This window comes from Pterocles gutturalis, unplaced genomic scaffold, assembly GCF_000699245.1.
Source record: "Pterocles gutturalis isolate BGI_N339 unplaced genomic scaffold, ASM69924v1 scaffold45462, whole genome shotgun sequence".
NCBI lineage: Eukaryota > Metazoa > Chordata > Aves > Pterocliformes > Pteroclidae > Pterocles > Pterocles gutturalis.
The window spans coordinates 8684-17219 of NW_010111859.1; positions in this window are offsets into that span (position 1 = coordinate 8684).

Here is an 8536-nt window from a genome sequence, read left to right on the forward strand (position 1 = left end):
TGCCTCCCTTTGCTGGAGATGAACACGGCGCAGGCAGTGGGGTGCTGCGGGGCGGTACGCACCTTCAGAATGAGCTCCTTGGCTGAGTGGGACATCAGGATCCTGTCGCACCAGGCTGGACATCTCGTGTTCATGTACTGCTTTCCCTGGCTGGAGTCCTCGCTGTACGGGTAACTGCAACAGAACACAGCCACCGCCGTCAGCGGCCGCTCACAACGCAGCCTGAGACCTCTGGCGCAAACCACCATACCAGTTAAAAACCGTAACTGGCAAACAGCGGCTCTTTCAGACACCTCTCATCCTTCTTCTCTACTCTCCCTCTTTCTCACATGCTCTTTCTCTAGTTCTCTTTTCATGTCCACAATCCTGCTTCAGGCCAACAAACTGTTTCGAGCTCCCACCTCCTGCCCCGTATTTCTGCACACGAAAGTGTTCCAAGACAGCGGACTTTCGACTATGTGAAAGCAGGAAAAGCAGTTCAAGAACAACTCGGGTACAGTACAGGCTGTTGGCTAGGACTATGGCAAACAAACAGGCAGAAGATGGAAAAGGAAACCTAGCAAAATAAAAGGTTCATTTCACGGGATTTCTTTGCCCAGTTCTCCCAAGTAGAGCTATCCAGGAATAATTTAACAGAGAACAGAGTGCAGAGCACTGGGATGTCTGGAGCTACACAACAAAACCCACCTGTACAGATTCTCTAAGGCTGACAGAAGGGACGATACGACGAGAAAGCCGGCTCTCCAGGGGATTGCTTCAGAACCAAGGAACTAGGAATGTGGTTTAAGGAAAATGATGCTGACTATGTAAGATTCTGTACCTTTCTATGAAATTGTGTTAGAAAAAAATTAATTATTTTGTAAAGACACGTGGAATAGAAGCTGATTAAATGGCACTTATGCTGCTGGGTCATTCTACATGTGCTGTGGGATCTCCAGTGGATTCTCACTTATCTTTAAAAGGCAACACAAAGTGTTTGTTTTAACCTACAGAACAGCCCAAAATAATGTCACCCAACGTGCCTGTGTGAGCCCCCAGGCTGCAATCGTCTACAGCACCTGAACTTGCAACCTCTGGTTCAGCTGTCAGGAGGCTGAGGACAAAGTTTTCCTTGTTTTATCCAAAGGTTCTCACCAGTTTAATATGAAGAACTTTGAATCTGATGATGGCTGATGATGCTGTAAGGCCACTGCTTCCCCCCGCTTCCAGAATGGCACGGCTAAGGACCAAAGGGGGGTTCTGGGGAAACCCAGGGGGTTGGTGGCATTTCTTGAACACTGGGCCTGAATGAATTGAAGGTTGTCTTTGATAAAGGTCTTTAAACCAAAACCATAAGGCTGGTCCATATTATCTACACATGTATGTGTGGGTGTATTTAAAATGACATTTTGCATTTTATTCTGCTCGTCTCTGAATTCATAAAGGAAATACTGAGGTTTTCCCGATATGTGTGTTAAAATACAATTTCTGGTATTGTAACAAAAGGCTTTGCATGCTTGGAGGGAAACTTATTTACCACCCTACTTGGTGTGATCCTCTGCAACTGAGATGTATAGCTCTCTACCAAATGGGTTTACAAGCCACCCTGCCATTAAAAAGATTAGCCGTGGCACACGTCCAAGAAAAGCGCACCGAACGTATTGGAACAAACCAGTGATCTCAGTACCTTTTCCACCTCATCAAACCTAACAAGACTCATTTTCAAAACATATTATGAGAATTCAATTTGCTGCTTCACTGAAATACAGAAGTACAGCTTATTCCAAGTGCCGGCGAAAGATTTTGATGATGTAATACTATGGGCAGCAGAAGCTCTTTGTCTGCAATTTGAGAGTCAACTTTTTCTGGTAACCTCTTCCTTTAGCTACTCAAGAACCCCACATACCTGAAGCTACTCTTGATGACATGAGGTATAAGAATCAATCACATTTCATATAATCCTTGCTTTTACAGCATTAACTCCACGGCTTTTGAAGTATGATGTTCCGTAGCTGGAGTGACCTGTTACTGCTATGTGTGAGAGCACTTCACCCGAGAGCCTATATTCTGTGAAATGGTATTTATCAATTTGTTTTATTGATCACAGGGTGAAAACTTCTGCCAATTTTTCAAGGTCTTTAGCGCTGACCACCCAGTCAAGAAGTTACTGTCATTTACAAATATCTTTGTCAGATCAGATTGCTAATGGCTGGGACAGAGATGAAAATAAATGCTGCAAAAGTCATCCAGACAAAATGATCTGTAGGCAATAATTTAATATAACAAAGTGGGGCAAGCTCTTCTTTTGTAAGGCAGCATCCAGCCTTCAGGCCAGAAGTGTGGCGCATTCTGTCTCGCCGCACTCTAACGAATAAGGCTTCGTCCTCCCCGGCACCGCCTCGCCTCCTGGCTCGTGCAAGTCTCGCTCTCAGTGAAATGCTGACGTAGATACAATAAAAAATCCTAACTAGGTACATCCCCCCCAAAACACGGGAAACTACTTGCTCTCCTCCTTCCTGCTCTAGAAGGGTCACATACACTGTGGAAGGTTTCTTTTGCAGATGGTCCCAGAAAGCGATCACAGCTAAATACGACCCAGCATTGCTTGAGGGATTCTTTCTTGGGACCTAAGGTTTTGCGGACAGGACAGTTTAGTTTGTTATATGCCATTCATCTGGAATAATTATCCCATTGGGCACCCCGCAGCCTTCCCTGTTCTGCTGTTAGTTAACAGCAGAGCCCAGGTTCCAGAAAAAGCAGGACACAAAGTCACGACACTCGTCTGCTTCTGCCAATGCAGGGACTGCCCGGACAGCGCAGACTCGAGATGCTCATCATGAAACTGGAAAATATTTCCACCGACTTCAGTGGCTAACCAAGATACAAGTGTGCTAATGCAGGCTTCTATTTGGCTATTCACTTTTTGTTCTCTCCGGGGTGGCTCTGCCATTTATCTGTCTCTTCCTTCCTTTCAACCCCACTTCTCAGCTGCTTCTTTGAAATAAAGTGTAAATAGCCTCTTTTAAAGAATAACATAAATTTAAATGTGTGCATGCAAAAAGCAGAACTATTCCTGTAATACACATCTTCCAAAAGACATTAAGCAGAAGATTGTCTGCTATCAAGTGCATTAAAATAGCTTTGTTTTGCTGACCTCTCCAGCCTCTTTTAACACACCCATTCCAGGCAAGAAGGGAACTCGCAGTTCTTAATTCAAAACTCAGTTAATAATTCTAGTTAATAGATTTTCTGATCTATGAATGGTTTAAACCATTACAGGCTTGATACAAACAAGTGCAGCTCTGATAAAAATAATTTTGAGGAGTCTACACTAAATAATCAAACGTTAAAAATTCCAGAGGGTAAGCATCATGCCACCTTTCTGCACATGCATTATTAGTCTTGACCATCACAACTGGAACTGTAGCAGGGAAAAAGGGAGACCAGCTCTCAGTCTCATGATTAGACAGGAAAGAATGTCTTTTTTTTTTTTCTTTCAGCAGCATTCTGCCTCCATCACAATCTATCTTGTGCAATGTACAGAAAACAGTGATCTTGAGAATGGATAGTGAGTGCTCATGTAAAAATGACGACATAACAGATAAAGGCCTCTAGGCAGCACTTAAACACAAAAGACAAATAGATATAATGCTAACACATACAGGTACTATAGATAGGACTGTACACACTTCCTAACTTCAGTATTCAGTATGGTTACTGACTTTTTACACAGTCTATATTATATGTAATTAAAAATACAAATGGAGAATTGAGGAATTCCGTGGGGAACAACTTTTCTGCCCCATTCATAATAGTGGCAAAGTTGAAATTTAGGACCTTAACCACTCACGTTAGCTGAGTAACTAACAGCACAAATACTCTGTTATTCTCTGTGTGTGCCAGCCAGCAGAGTTATGCAAAATATCACTCGACTGTATATGCCTCTGGATGATGGACAGACAGGCAGTTCTGGACCTGGAGCATCCATGCAAGGAGGCGTGTACGATTTATCTCCAGCTGTTCAGGATCTATTTTTTCTCAAGTTGCTCCTTCTAGCTGCTTTTCCACCTTATTTCACAACTTTTGTTTCAGTTACACTCATTTTATTTAACAAGACGGATTACTGTCAGGTGGGTTTTCTGAATAAAACTTCCAAAAGGTACTAATTAAAGCAACACCATTAATATAATGCTAAGTGTTGTCAAAATTGAATGAAACACTTTGAGGAATTGTTAACTAACTGTTAATGAGGAACAGGCTGTCCAATGAACTACTGGTAGTACAGTTAACAAGGATGAGAGCTACTTGGCAATTTTTTGGGGAAAATAAACCATTAAGAGAATACTGCACTACTGCTGTTAACAGGTATCGTCAGAGATGACCAGACACCTTTACAAAAACCCCTACTGCAGGGCGAAAACTCTTCTGCCATCCTAAACCATCCTGTCCGCAATGTCTTAACTCGAAACACAAGCCAACAGCGCTGTGTGTATAGATGTCTCCTTAACTGACATTGCCAGTCAGGAAAATTGCTCCCAATGAACTCTTCTTTTGCGTAAGAACGGACAAAATGTGTTTCTGAGATGGGTGACACGTCCTTTCCAACAGGAAACAATTAATTCGCGCTGGAGCACCATCCCCTCTAGCAGCAGTTCATCGCAGGCAGTGCCGCGCCCCAGCTCATTTCTGCGCAGTGAACACGCCCTGCTGCTCTAACGTGCTTTGGGTTGTGTTAGGGATTCTGCTTTCTATGGTCAAGGCATTTCCAGTAGCGCTGCAGGAAGTGTGGCAACCTCCACTGGGCAACGGCAGGGAAATATTGAGCTGTGTAACCGTTTTTAGTACAATAAAGTCATTCTGGAAACCTGTGCATCCTATGTGTAGATTCATACGCAGACGTTTAGGCAAGGAGTGGAAATACCTCCTCTTCAATGACCACTTGTTCTCATCTATTAATTGTCCCCACTTGTCATATCACTGCATTGTTTGTAATACAAAATATTTGCGATGGGATGGAATTATAAAACTTTGATGAAAACTGAGCTCTTTATGGGAGGAGCTGAGACACAGTTTTGATTTGGTCTGTTTTATTTTTGAACTTGGGTATGAGTCACATTTACTAAACCTTCTCACTTTTGTCTTCCTCGTTACATATGATATTAACACGGAACTTCAAAAGGGGAAAAATCCCAACCACTTTTCATCAGAAAATTATTTATGATTTTTTGTATTTTGTAAGAAAATGCTGGACCAATTTGCCTTTACCTCTAGCTCTCTTCCCAACAAATGAGCCCATGTAATTTATCTTCCCATGCTCATCTCCAGCAGCACATAGCCAAAGCTAAGCAATACGACCCCTTGCTGGTTGAATTAAATCAGCTGCTTCACATGTACCAAAACACTAACAACCCTTCATGATGCTCTGCGAGCTCACTGCCCACGATATGCACCTCACTTCAGCCAAATCAGGAGGGCAAACACAGTCCTGCAAACACAGCAGTGAAAGCACAATGCGTCCAGCAGCTGCTCCTTGCACAGGCTACACCAGCACCATGGAGATCGCACCCACAATTGGAGTCAAAGGTGACAACAAAAAGGGGGTCACCCGGGCAATCCAGCAGCAAAGGGTGAGGAGGGTAAACAGGACCCGAGCCACGGCTGCGGGCACGGCACAACACAGGAAGGTTAACAACACAGTGCTTTCCTCTGAATCTTTTTTACGGATTCATGTCGGGCATATTGATTTTTGGCTTAACATACGTCTTTGGAAATACATGTCTGTAACATGCTTCAGAGTCAACACTTCTGTACCACCAGCGGGACTCTGCAACGTTTTCAGTTAAAAAAACCCAAACCCAGAGTCCCTTTCTTTTTCCAGCAAGCAAGAGCTGTCCCTTTACTTTCCACCCAGAATGCCCCCCACAGAGAACACCTCCCCTCGCCGATGACCAACACCCTACGGCTCAACCAGGGTGAGGACGTGAACCCACTCTGGTGCTCGCACCGTCCCACCCGCCGCCGGTGCCCCTCTGCGGGGCATCTCGCCTGCCCAGCAGTGAGAGTGGACGCTGAGTGACACACTCCACTGCTTTAATAACAATAATGCTGTACTGCGCTAAATGTAGGTGATACCGCTGCTGCTACAGGAGCATGAACGGAATGACGAGTGATGGTGGCTTGGGGGGAAGGACCCGCTGCTGGCTTGTTTCAGCAAAACCATCTGACATTTCTGTGTGTGACCATGATTGAGCCAAACGTCTTTTCTGGGAACATGCCTGCCATAGAATAAGTTAATTTTGGGCTATAATTCACAAATTCTCATACTGGAAAAAGATTACAGCAAAGCCGAGGCAACAGGCAGGACAGGGTTCAGGTTCCAAACTACCGGGCTTTTCAACAGCACCTTCAGCCAAGAACACAGCGAACAGCCCGGTCAGCAGCAAAGACCAGATCCATTCAGAATTTGCTTTACTTTCTGCTTGTGGCATGGTCTGTAATCCTGGCCTGACACATGGCACACAGCAATACTCAGTCCTTGGAACTTTCTTACTTTATTGAGTTTCCTCTTCCTCCCTTTGCCACAATTCCTTAAAACCACCAGAACTGCTTCCTTGGGTAATCTATCCAGCTCCTCACAAATTAAAGAAACACCCTATTTTAATTTGGAAATTAATTGAGAATGATGGTGAGAGTGGGACCGGTTTAATGTGAGGCGAGAAATGGGGATAAGATGTGTCTGAAAACCGTTTCAGCGATTAAGTTCTTACTGCTTTGGAGGAGATGACAGCTGTCTTTCCTGCTTCCAGCTGGGACAGTTTCTGTGCCCAGCCCTAGATGCTGAAGAACCTGGACAGCTACACCATGTCCTGCAGGAATTTGTTCCTCAGGGGTGAGGGATCCACTGGCAACTTAAGCCAACTCACTGGTACCTGGAAGATGTTCTACAGTGCACGAGTATGAAATATTTCTATTTGGTGGAAAATACTTAATTGTCAGAAAAATCATGTGTTATGAAAGTAACTGAAAAAGCAAGCATAAAAATCTTCCAGGGCCCTAACAATTTTAAATCTATTCTAGTGCCTAACTCCCCCTTTGGTGAGACCACAGGAGCATTACTAAAAAACTGCACCAGTCCCGGCAGAGGATGGTTTGCATGCTCTGAAAACATGCCAGACAGTTGCTAAATAAAGGCAGCTCATCGAAATCTAAACCATCATCTTGTCTCTGTTTCACACCCAAGGGCAACAACTGGGATACGTACAATGGCACCCGCAGGGCTGGGTACAAAAGGCAGAGCTGTTCTTCTCTGCACGGCCTCTGCAGAAGGGGAGGAACAAGCGAGAGCATTTGAAAAGGGCTTTGCTTCACGCTGAGTGGACTGGCTCCCTCTCTAGTGCAAATTAGACCAGAAAAAAATATATGTATCATTGTGCAACCTACCAGAACAAAAACAGGTCATGGGACAAAACACAAGAGTAGAGAATAAATAGATTATAAACAGGGTTCTGGCAGAATAAGGAACCAGAGCCAGAGAGAATTCCAAAGCAGAAACACTCTTGCAAGAGTAAATGAGATTCAGCCTGTCTCCTGGTGAGAGGTGTCAAAGCCAGAATACTGCCAGTGCAGAGGGTCTGCCTGAGAAAAATACCACACAGAGGATATCTAAGACACAAACATATGTCCAACCAGTAAATTACATGACAGCCTAATGCAACAACAAACAAGAATAGGTCACTTTAAGAGAATGATTAATACACGAGATTACTGTGCATGCAGACTTATCTGAAAGCAAACCTTGCAGGTGGGTGTGAACTCTTGCTCAAGTCAGCTCCTATCTTTGCCATACAACAGCTACAGGAATAATTATAATAATTAATGGAGAGCAGTGATAAAGGTAACAATTGCCCACCTGTATATTGACTGACCACAATGTTGTTCCTTCTTTCACACCTACTGCCTTTTGCAATGATTGCTGACTACCGCCAACTCTTTCCAGCCTCGCACTGGGCTCGCTGTTTGCTCACGGACAGGCTGTTCAGCCCAGGGCCGACAGAGCTCACAGAGTCAAAATTCTGGGTTGTATTTAGTCTCCAATGGCTAAGGTTGCTACGGGCTACATTAGATTGCAAAGGGTAATGAGACAAAAACATGAATATTCACTATATAAAGTAAAAGGTCTCAAGATACAGGAGCCCAGGAACGGGTGAATAACGTCTGAAAAATAAATGCTTGGTTAGAAAGGGTCTTGATGCTCTGCGTAAAGATGGCACACTTGCAATGCAGCCCGTGATTTTTTGTTGTGCTGCCACTCCTTTTTTTTTGTGGGGCTCCCATTCCTTCCACCCTGCCGCCGCTTTTGGCAAATTTCCGCAGGACCAAGGGAGGGTTTGCTGCTGCTGAAGGTCGCGTGGTTTGTTACTCCTGTTCTCGGCCCCAGGGAAGACAGACGAGGAGAGGGGTGGGCTGTGAAGAGGGCAACGTCTCGGCTGGGGAGGGGTCCGGCCGGCCCTGCGGGTGGGAGCAATGGCTGCGTCCTCTGCAGCTGGCTCTCCCCGGG